At 46.0% G+C, this 10,968-nt stretch overlaps 1 non-coding gene across 1 annotated transcript; it reads left to right on the forward strand.

The window, feature by feature from the left end:
- The first annotated feature begins 9,029 nt into the window (after positions 1-9,029).
- On the forward strand, positions 9,030-9,133 carry LOC142427031 (U6 spliceosomal RNA). Its single transcript, XR_012779871.1, has one exon. It is a non-coding gene; the product is annotated as a U6 spliceosomal RNA (small nuclear RNA).
- The last annotated feature ends 1,835 nt before the right edge of the window (positions 9,134-10,968 follow it).

Consider the following 10,968-nt stretch of genomic DNA (forward strand, 5'->3'; position numbering starts at 1 on the left):
ATTCCGGGCTGATGACGTTTGAAGGATCTCACAGGGCACCCAGGACTTCTAACTCCAAAAATACACCTCACTGCCACTCATGCCAACACCTCGTGGCCCTACAGGGAAGGGCAGCACTGCCCTGTGGGTTTCTGGATGGTGACTCTCCGCAGGGCATGGAAAGCTTTGTTCCCAGTTGCTGACTCAGTCACTGTGCGCTCTGATTTGGCTGAGACTGTTGCTGTTTTTCATCTGGAAAGGCCACCCGTCCAGTTGACTGGCCTGGGCTCAGCACGTGCTGGCCATGTCTCGTCCACTTCAGTCTCCAGCCACCGGCACCAAGAATATCTTCCCTCTCCCGGGGCTTAAGCTCGGGTACCGGGAAGTCTGGGCCAGTCGAGGCTGTTTTTCCTGTTGAAATCCTGCAATTGCTACATCGTTGGGAAAAAGAAAAACAATGAGAGGGTGTGGGTTCTCCTAATGACCATGTAAGCTGCAAATGTGCGGTGTTCCTGACCCTGTGCCAGCTGGAGAGGAGAGCGCTGGGAGGAAAGGGCCTTGCCAATTCTCCGCCCCGCCGGGCCTTCTGGGCTGCTGATGAACCCTGGATGGACAGCCTGGGAAACTGTGTGCCGGTGGCCTGTGAAAATGATGTCGGGAGTGGGGTGGTGAAAGCGGGGAGCAGGGGCACGCCTTCAATCTGGCGGAGCTTTCTGGGGGAGCATATCTTCCTCCCTCCACAGCAGGACTTTGAAGGCGCTCCTCATTCCCTTAAGCAGGCAGGAATGAAGCTTGCTCCCAGAGCCAGGCCTTGCACGGGCCTTCTCTCATGTGCTCATCAAAATGACCTCTGGGGTGACCCTCACTGGACAGGTAAGGAGCCACTCTCAAAGATGAGCGATTCTAAGGTCAAACAGCTGTTGGATCAGAAGCGGGATTCTATTCCAGATGCTTCTGGGTCCCCAACTCGGAGGCTCCCTGCATTGCCCTAACCGGTCTCGGCCTCAGGGGCTGGGCTCTCTCACCTTGGAGATTGGATGGTGTCATGTTCTTTGTGTTTCTTCTTCCCAGTGTTGAGAGGACGGTACCTCCAATCTCTCTGCCGGTACCTCGGTCCTCTGAGAAGAACCATAGGCCCTGCTGGGAAAGGCAGTTGGTTTTTTATTTGTTTGTCTTCAGACTAGAAACCCAAAACCAAACCCTCTGCCATTGAGTCAATGCTGACTCATAGCAACCTGTCGGACAGGGTAGACCTGGCCCTTGTGCATCTCGGAGACTGCTAACTGATGAAGGGAGTAGAAACCTCTGCCTTTCACCTGAGGAGCAGCTGGTGGTTTTGAACTGCTGACCTTGTAGTTAGCAGTGCAACATATAACCACTGGACCACCAGGGCTCCAATCTGCAGACTAGCACTGCTGAAGTCATCTCCCTCACTCTTTCTCCTCTCCAGTGGAACAGACTCTGGGTCAAGAGGCCCTGGAAAAGCAGAGAGTGAAATGGGAGAGAGCCTCGTCCTCACGGGAAGAGGGGGCGGGAGAGAAGGAGCAGTGGCTGGCCTGGCAGCAGCGGAGGGAAAACACGGTAGTTTGACGGGTCAAAAAGGTGGGGTTTTGGGCAAAGGCAGCGGCCCAGGCTAAAGCACAAAAGCAGAGTGTGGCCTGTGGTCTTTTGTAAGTCATTGAAACGCAGCCCCTCGAAATAAAAACCAGCTGGGACGGCTAGGAACCAGCTCTGTTGAATTTTAAGTGAATTGAAAGCAAAAGTAGTAATAAGTCAAACCTAAACCAGTGGCCGTGGAGTCCGCCATCCTGAAGCAAGGCCACCCTGTGTCGGGAGCAGAATTTCAAGGTTGTGACTATGCAGGTTTGCCAGGCCTCTCTTTGGTGGCATCTTGGGTGGGTTCGAACTACCAACCATTTGGTTAGTGGTCAAATGCTTAATCGTTTACAACTGTTCTCCTAGCAGAATGGCCAACACCATCCTAAATACTTGATATACAACAATTTACTCAATCCTCACAAAGAATTTATGAGATTATATTATGGATTGAATTGTGTATCCTCCCCCACCAAGTATCTATCAAAACCCTGGCTTTCATACCAATATCATCCAATAGAAACAAGAACCAATGGTGCTGAAGGAAGAAGTTGAAGCCACACTGAAAGCATTAACCAAAAACAAAGGGGCCAGGAATTGACGGAATACCGATTGAAATGTTTCAACAAGCCATGGATGAAGCGCTGACACACTCAATCGTTTATGCCAATAAATTTGGAAGACAGCTACCTGGTCAACTGACTGGAAGAGATTCCTATTTGTACTCATTTAAAAAAAATAGTGAACCAATAGAATGCTCAAACTATAGCACAATGTCATTGATACTACCTACAAGTACAATATTGCTAAAGGTCATCCAACAAGGGTTACAGCAGTACATGAACAGGGAGCTGCCAGAGGGTCAGGCCAGGTTCAGAAGAGGATGTGGAACCAGGGATACCATTGCTGATGTCAGATGGATCTTGGCTGAAAGCAGAGAGTACCAGAAAGATGGTTACTTGTGTTTTGTTTATTATGCCAAGGCATCCGACTGTGTGGATCATAACAGACTATGGGTCACCTTGAGAAGAATGGGAATTCCAGAACACTTCATTCTTCCTGGGCAGACTTGTGTATGGATCAAGGGGCAGTTGTATGAATGGAACCAGGGACTGTCCATGGTTTAAAACCAGGAAAGCTATGTGTCAGGGTTGTATTCTTTCACCATACTTATTCAATCTGTCTGCCGAGCAAATAATCATAGAAGCTGGATTATGTGGGGGAAGGTGGGAGGAGAATGTAGCAGCAGGATCAGAGGAAGGCTTATTAACAATCTTGCTTGCTGAAAATGAGGACTTGAAGCACTTTATGAAGATCAGGGATTTCATCCTTCCTTATGGATGATGACTTAAAGTAAGACCAAAATCTTCACAACTGGGCCAGTAAGTAACATCGTGATCAATGGAGAAAAGTTTAAAGTTGTTGAGAATGTCATTTTGCTTAGCTCCACAATCAATACTCATGGAGTCAGCAGTCCAGGGGTCCAAAGATGGCTGCATGAGGTAAATGTGCTGCACAAGACCTCTTTGGAGTATTGAGAGGATGGTACTTTGAGGACTAAGGTGCACCTGACCCAAGCCAGGTGTTTTCAGTTGCTTCATACACCCACCCGGTGAACATTGGACAGTGAATGAGGAAGACGGAAGAAGAATGATGTATTTACATTGTGCTGGAGAAGAACATCGAAAGTACCAGGGACGGCTAAAAGAACAAACCAAATTGAAAAGAAGTACGGCCATAGGGTTCCTTAGCGGCAAGGATGGCAAGACTTTGTCATGTACTTTGGCCATGTCGTCAGGAAAGACCAGTCTCTGAAGAAGGACATCGTGTTTGGTAAAGTGGAGGAAGGCTCTCACGGAGCTGGATTAGCACAGTGGCTGCAACAATGGCTCAGCCATAGGAACCTTTGTGAGGATGGCGCAGGGCTGTGCAGTGTGTATTCTGTGGAGAACAGGGTCACAATGTGCTGGGACCCACACATTGACACCTAGCGGTAACAACAATAGCATGATCGTGTTTGGAAATATTGTTTGTTATATCAGTATTCAGATACTATTATAGGTGAGGGAGGTGCTTTCTGGGGGTATGGTGAGTTCGGTGCCGGACTGCCAACTGAAAGGCACTAGTCTGCAGAGTAACAACGGACACTCTAGGCAACCCTAAGTACCATTTCTACTCTGTGCTACAGGGTCACCATGAGTCAGAATTGGTGCACTAGCTGTGGGGTTTTCTGGGGGTGTGGAGGGGAGTGGGGACTTTAGGGTGAGTTCTTAATCGAATCTAAATTAATCTAATCACTTCTGAGTCACTGAAAGAGCAGAACACACACACACACACACACACACACACAAACACACAGAGTCGCCATGTGAGGATCATCTACAAACCAAGAAATACCAAGGAACCATGGAGCACAGATAAGGAAGAAAAGACAGACAAGGCCATTGTGTGGGCTTTTAGCCTCTAGAATTGTGAGAAGATAAATGTCTGATGTTTAAAGCCACTCACTGAGGTATTTGTCACAGCAGCACTAAGAAACTAAGGTATGTGGGTCCTGCTCCCTCACTACAAAGGGGAAAAAAATCACTGCTATTGAGTCAATGCCAACCCACAGTGACCCTATAGGGCAGGGTAGAACTGCCCCTGTGAATTTCCAAGGCTAACTTTTTTTTTTAAGCAGGTGTACACTGTAGTTTTTATTGTCAGAATATTATAGTCAATTAAACTATATCCATTTACAAGCACTATTATAATGTGTTGCTTATTTGTTTTTGTTTGTTTGTTTGTTTTTTTAATTTTAACAATTTATTAGGGGCTCATACAATTCTTGTCACAGTTCATACATATACCTACATCAATTGTATAAAGCACATCTGTACAGTCTTTGCCCTAATCATTTTTTTCTCCTCTTTTCTTTTTTTACATTTTATTAGGGACTCATACAACTCTTATCACCATCCATTCATATACATACATCAATTGTATATAGCACATCCATACATTCCCTGCCCCAATCATTCTCAAGGCATTTGCTCTCCGCTAAGCCCCTTGTAGCAGGTCTTCCTTTTTTTTTTCCCCTCCCTCCCCCTTCCCCCCTCCCTCATGTGCCCTCGGTAATTTATACCTCGTTATTTTGTCATATCTTGCCCTATCCGGAGTCTCCCTTCCCCCCTTCTCTGCTCTCCCTCTCCCAGGGAAGAGGTCACATGTGGATCCTTGTAATCAGTTCCCCCTTTCCAACCCACTCACCCTCCACTCTCCCAGCATCGTCGCTCACACCCTTGGTCCTGAAGGTATCATCCACCCTGGATTCCCTGTACCTCCAGCCCTCATATGCACCCGTGTACAGCCTCTGTCCTATCCAGCCCTGCAAGGTAGAATTCGGATCATGGTAGTTGGGGGGAGGAAGCATCCAGGATCCGGGGGAAAGCTGTGTTCTTCATCGGTACTACCTCGCACCCTAATTAACCCATCTCCTCTCCTAAACCCCTCTATGAGGGGATCTCCATTGGCCGACACTTGGGCCTTGGGTCTCCACTCTGCACTTCCCCCTTCATTTAATATGGTATATATATACATATACATATAAACACATATATACACATACATACACACACTTATATCTTTTTTTTTTGCATGATGCCTTATACCTGGTCCCTTGGCACCTCGTGATCACACTGGCCGGTGTGCTTCTTCCATGTGGGCTTTTTTGCTTCTGAGCTAGATGGCCGCTTGTTCACCTTCAAGCCTTTAAGACCCCAGACACTATCTCTTTTGATAGCCGGGCACCATCACCAAGGCTAACTCTTTATGGGAGTAGAAATCCCCATCTTTCTCCGGTGGAGCAGCTGGTGGTTTCAAATAGCTGACCCTCCAGGTAGCAGCCCCAGGCAACACCACTGCACCCCCATGGGGCGCCTGTTCCCTCCATGAGAGATGAGGAACTTGCAGCCAGGATCTCACAATTCTCAGGTGACTAAGCCAGGATTCAAATGAAGGCCACTTGGCTCCTGCGTCTAAGCTTTGAACTCGGCGTCCCGTTTTCTAAGAAGTCCCTGGTGGCACTGTGGAGTTAGAATCAGGCTGCAACAAGGGCCAAGTTTTAAACCCGACCAGCCACTTTGACGGCAGAAGATGAGGCTGTCTGCTCCAGTAGAGATTGACCGTCTCGGAGTCCCGCTCTAGGGTCACCAGGAGTTGAGTCAGCTCAATAGTATGTCCACAGGTTTGGGGGAGTGCAATGTGAAGGCGCCCTGGGGCTGCTGTGGGTCAGACATTGGACCACAAACTAAAGATCAGCTAGCAGCTGCTCTTCAGACGAAAGATGGGGCTACTGTCTGCTCCATAAAAATGTACCATTTCAGAAATCCTCTGTAAGCGTGCTATGAGCCAGGATCAACTCAGATACCCACTCAGATGCCCTACAGGACAGAGCAGAACTGCGCCATTCACAGGCGCAAACTGCCTCCCAAAGAGTGATTGATGGGTTCAACCCCCCGAACTTTCCCTTTCAGCTCAATGTGTGGCCCGTTAGTGACCAGGGCTCCCGAGTAACTGAATGCCACAGAACAAAACCCAGATCCAAAAATATCCGGCTTACTTACCCACTTTTCTGTTGTCCATCCCCCAGAGAGGAAGTTATATGTAGATCCTTGTGATCAGTTCCCCTTTCCACCCCACCTTCTCCTTCTGGTATCGCTGCTCTCATTATTGGTCCTGAGGGGTTTACCTGTCCTTGATTCCCCCAATAGCCTATATATCATTTAAGGTTGTGGTGGAGGGTTGGCTGCCTACCCAAGAAGCCTTTCGTAGGCCTCGTTTTCCCTTGGGTCGGCTGGGTGAAAGGAGTCCTCTTGTTATAGTGGATTATTCATTGGGCTGCTAACCATAAGGTCAGCTGTTCGAAACCACCAGCCGCTCCACAGAAGAAAGATGAAGCTTTCTATTCCGACAGAGATTTTTAGTCTTGGAAACCCACAGGAGGAAGCTCTACCCTGTCCTGCAGGGTCACTTTGAGTACCATTGATTCAATGGCAGTGAGTCAGGTGTGAGGCTGGTTGAGCTAGCTTGTCCTTGATAATGACACATTCTCCTCTTTTTCCAGGAGCATAGCTTCATTGCATATACTAGCCTCCTGGGCAGTTGGTGTGATATGGTGGGCTTCTGGTCAACAGTTTGTGGAAGAGGTGATATGTACCACATCCCACGTGGCTAATAAGTCCATCTGTGCACAGCTCTCACTTCCTGTCCACATCGACTGGCTCAAGGTGAGAAGTCTGCACTCTGAGACTCTTGAGCAGCTAGAGCGACAAGATAAAAGGAGTTGGCGCTGCATGAAGCAAGGCCTGCTTCCACCTCTATATTGAACAGGGGCAAAAGGGATAATATAAATTTTTGTGATCAAATCATGAGGATTTTGTCATTCATTTTTTTTCTTCCTATTAAGCTTATATTATGTTAAGTCTAAAACATCTCAGGCCCATCCAACTCAGTCCTTAAATCTGGCCCTAGCCCATAAGTCCCTCTGCAGACTCATACAACCACATGCAGGAAGATTACAGGCTGGTGGATGCAAAGTCCTGTGGATCCAATGGCAGTGGAAGCATCACAGGGCTCCAGTAACTCTCAGGGTGGCCACCAAACAGGAAGGTGAAGGCAGAGCAGGAGAGGGTGGCTTCTAGTCTTACCTCCAAGTGAGGTTCATCAGGCTGGGATCTGATTAGCAGGTCAAACTCCACCCCTACACTTTTATGTATCTTCAAGTTGACATGAAGTTGTGTCACTACCACAACTTGCAACTAAAAACAAAACAAAAAATGATGATGGGAACATATGTACAAAAGTGCTTGACCCAATGGATGGATGGATGGATTGTAATAAGAGCTGTATGAACTCCCAATAAAATTGGATTAAAAAAATAAAAACAAAACAACTCCAGCTTAATGAGGGCTTCAAAATATAATGGAAAGATTGTGGAATTTTTCTACAAACATTTTGCAGCCCCCTCAAAGAAAGGCTAAGAGCATCAAAATCCTACTGGAAAGCAGGGTAAGTCCTGAGTGTTTCCTGTGCAGATATCTTCCTACCAAGCCGAGATGGAAAGAGCCTCTTTCTTATGGAGTTTCTATATGATATAGAAATGAAAGAACAGAGACTGCCATGTCTCTGAAATGGCTACTGACATCTGAAGGAGTAGGCAATTTCATCACTTACCGAAACAAATTCAATCTGATTTAGCCAACTTTCATCACAAGGAAAGCACCCTGATAGAAAGTGGGTAAGTAAGTGTTGGGTTGCTAACCACAAGGTTGGGGGTTCAAATCCAACTACAAGAGAGAAAGATGAGGTGGTTTGTTCCAGTAAAAATTGACCGTCTTACAATGGATGGGTGGAGTGTGATAAGAGTTGTACGAGTCCCCACTAAAATGATTTTTAAAATAATAAAAACAAATTCAAAAGAAAAACAAACCTGACAGTCTTGAAACCCGAGGGAGCAGTTCAACTCTGTCTTAAAGGGTCGCTTTGAGTCAGAATCACCTGGATGACCGTGGGTTTGGGATTACAAGTGTCTATTGCAGCACAACTTTGCTTATGGAGTTGCCCTTTCATTCGGAGACATTCAATGGCAGGTGACCTTCTTGGAGTCCTTCCAGCTCTAGACTCTCCCTTTTTCCTCTGAGTCTCCCTCTGCAGGTTCCTCCGTCTTTTCTCCCTTCTGCCTTCCTCTCCCAGGAGATCTGGCGGCACTGTGGGGCAGGCTGCTGACCTCAAGGTCATTGCTTCCACGCCAACAGTTGCTCAGCAGAATGATGAGGTTGTCTGCTCCCATAAAAATGTGCAATCTCACGATATGACAAAATAATAATTTATAAATTATCAAGGGCTCATGAGGGAGGGGAGAGCAGGGAGGGGAGGGAAAAAAAAAAGAGGACCTGATGCAAAGGGCTTAAGTGGAGAGCAAATGCTTTGAAAATGATGAGGGCAAAGAATGTACGGATGTGCTTTATACAATTGATGTATGTATGCGTATGGATTGTGATAAGAGTTGTATGAGCCCCTAATAAAATGTTTAAAAAAATTGTGCAATCTCAGTTCTAAAATGGCCTGTGGTAATGATTGTCTAACTCCGTTATTATTAAGGAACTATTGAACGGTATGATATATGGATAAAGCGCCAATAAAACTGTTCATACATATAGTCTCAGAAATCCTAAGAATCAATTCTTCTCTGTTCTATATGGTCACTCCGAGTTGGAATTAGCTAGAGGGCAGTGACTGCGTTGGGGTTAGGCCCTCAGCTCCAGGTGCTGGCTGCCTTTTGTTGGTTGCTACAGGTGGGACTATGGCGGGGACCTCTTCTTCCATCCTACTTCCAGCATGGAAGGGTTAGTGAGAATAGGCTCCTGCTGCAGGTATAGTCTTAAAATTCTTCTTAGGATTTTAAAAAAATCCCTGCTTGCTTGGATAACACATTTACTAAAATTGAATGAAACAGAGAACATTAGCATAGCCCCTAAGCAAGGCTGACATGAAAATTTGTGAAGCTTTCTAGAAGAAAAAAGAAAACTTTATAACGGCTGAATTAAAAAAAATCATTTTATTAAGGGCTTATAAAGCTCTTATCACAATCCACATACCCATTCATTGTGTCAAGCACATTTGTACATATGTTGCCATCATTATTTTCAAAATATTTTCTTTCTATTTGAGCCCTTGGTATTAGCTTCTCATTCGCCCCCCCCCCCTTTCTTAGCCTCCCTTATAAAACCTTGATAATTTATTAATTTTTTTTCCTGTCTTACACTGACTGATATCTCCCTTCACCCACTATTCTGTTGTCCATCCCCCAGGGAGGAAGTTATATGTAGATCATTGTGATCGGTTCCCCTTTTCTCCCCCACTTTCCCCTCCTGGTATCGTTACACTCATTATTGGTCCTGAGGGGTTTATCTGACCTGGATTCCCTGTGTTTCCAGCTCTTACCTGTACCTTTACTGAGGAATTTTGACTTCTCTTCGAACATTATGTCAATAGTTTGTTAGGTTTTAAGACCCTCTTTCCAGCAGAGGTGCTGAACAATCCAAACAGGCAAGAGAGATAGGATAATCTGTCCTTTACTCAGACACACATCCCAAGATAAACGTGATTGCTCAAAGGGAGGTCTAGTATTACAACATTCAGGATGTAAAGAGAAGAGGCATCTTTATCGTTTTGCTGTACAGGAGAAAGGTGGGCCAAGGAAGGCTTTAAAAAGACTAGCATTTATATTGAGCCTTTAAAGGTGGTTAAGAATGTGTTGCGAGTGTCAGACACTGAACTCAAACTGTTGTGAGGTGCTGTCAAGGTGGCTCCCACGCCCAGCGCCCCTGTGCGCAACGGAACCAGACACGGCCCTGTCTGCTCTCGTCTCACGGTTGTTTTTCTGGTTGAGGCCATTATTTTAGCCACCGGGTCAATCCTTCTCATCCAAGATTCTCCTCTTCTTTGAACTCATCCTGTACGTTACCAAGCACGATGGCTTTCTACAGGGACTGGTCCCTATTGATAACATGATGACAAAGCTGAACAGCCTGCGCGAAGGAGCATTCTGGCTGTACTTCCTCCAAGACAGGTTTGTTGTTCTGTGTGTTCAGGATCCATCGCCAAAGCAGTAACTTAAGCCTCGAGTCTTCCTTTTGGTCCTCCGTCTTCCTTGTCCAGTGTTCACATGCACATGAGACTACTGGAAATACCATGCTTTGAGTCAAGCATTCTTTAGTCCTCCCAGAGACATGTTTGCTTTGGAACTTGAAAGAGACCTTGTGCAGCAAACTTGCCCAATGCAATGTCTTTTGTTTTTTTCTGTGGTGCTACTGAGTGTTGATTATGGAACCAAAATATGAAATCCTTGACACCTTCAGTCTTTTCTCTGTTTACCACGATGCTCCCTATTGGTCCAGTTAGGAAGTTTCTTGTTTTCTTTACATTGAATTGTAATCCTCTGTACAGGCTGCAGTCTTGGACCTTCCTCAGCAAGGGCCGCCAGTGCAGCAAGGTTGCATCTCCTGCATATTGAAGGTTTTTAGTAAGTCTTCCTCCAACCCTGATGCCACCTTCTTCTTCATAAAGTCCAGTTTCTTGGATTATTTGCTCCATATACAGATTGAATAGGCATGTCAAAAGGATGTACGTTTTAAACAAGGCAATGTTTCCTTGTTCCATTCCAAGAATTGCATCTTGGTCTATGGGCAGGTTCCACTTGAGCACAATGACATATTCTGGAATTGCCATTCTCCTTGGTGTTCTCTATACTTTGTGGTGACCACACAATTGAATGAATTCATGTAGTCAATGAAACACAAGCAAGCGTCTTTCTGGAACTTTCCAAGTTTCAGCCAACATCCAGTCACACCA

The sequence above is a fragment of the Tenrec ecaudatus genome, chromosome 14 (genome assembly GCF_050624435.1).
Source record: "Tenrec ecaudatus isolate mTenEca1 chromosome 14, mTenEca1.hap1, whole genome shotgun sequence".
NCBI lineage: Eukaryota > Metazoa > Chordata > Mammalia > Afrosoricida > Tenrecidae > Tenrec > Tenrec ecaudatus.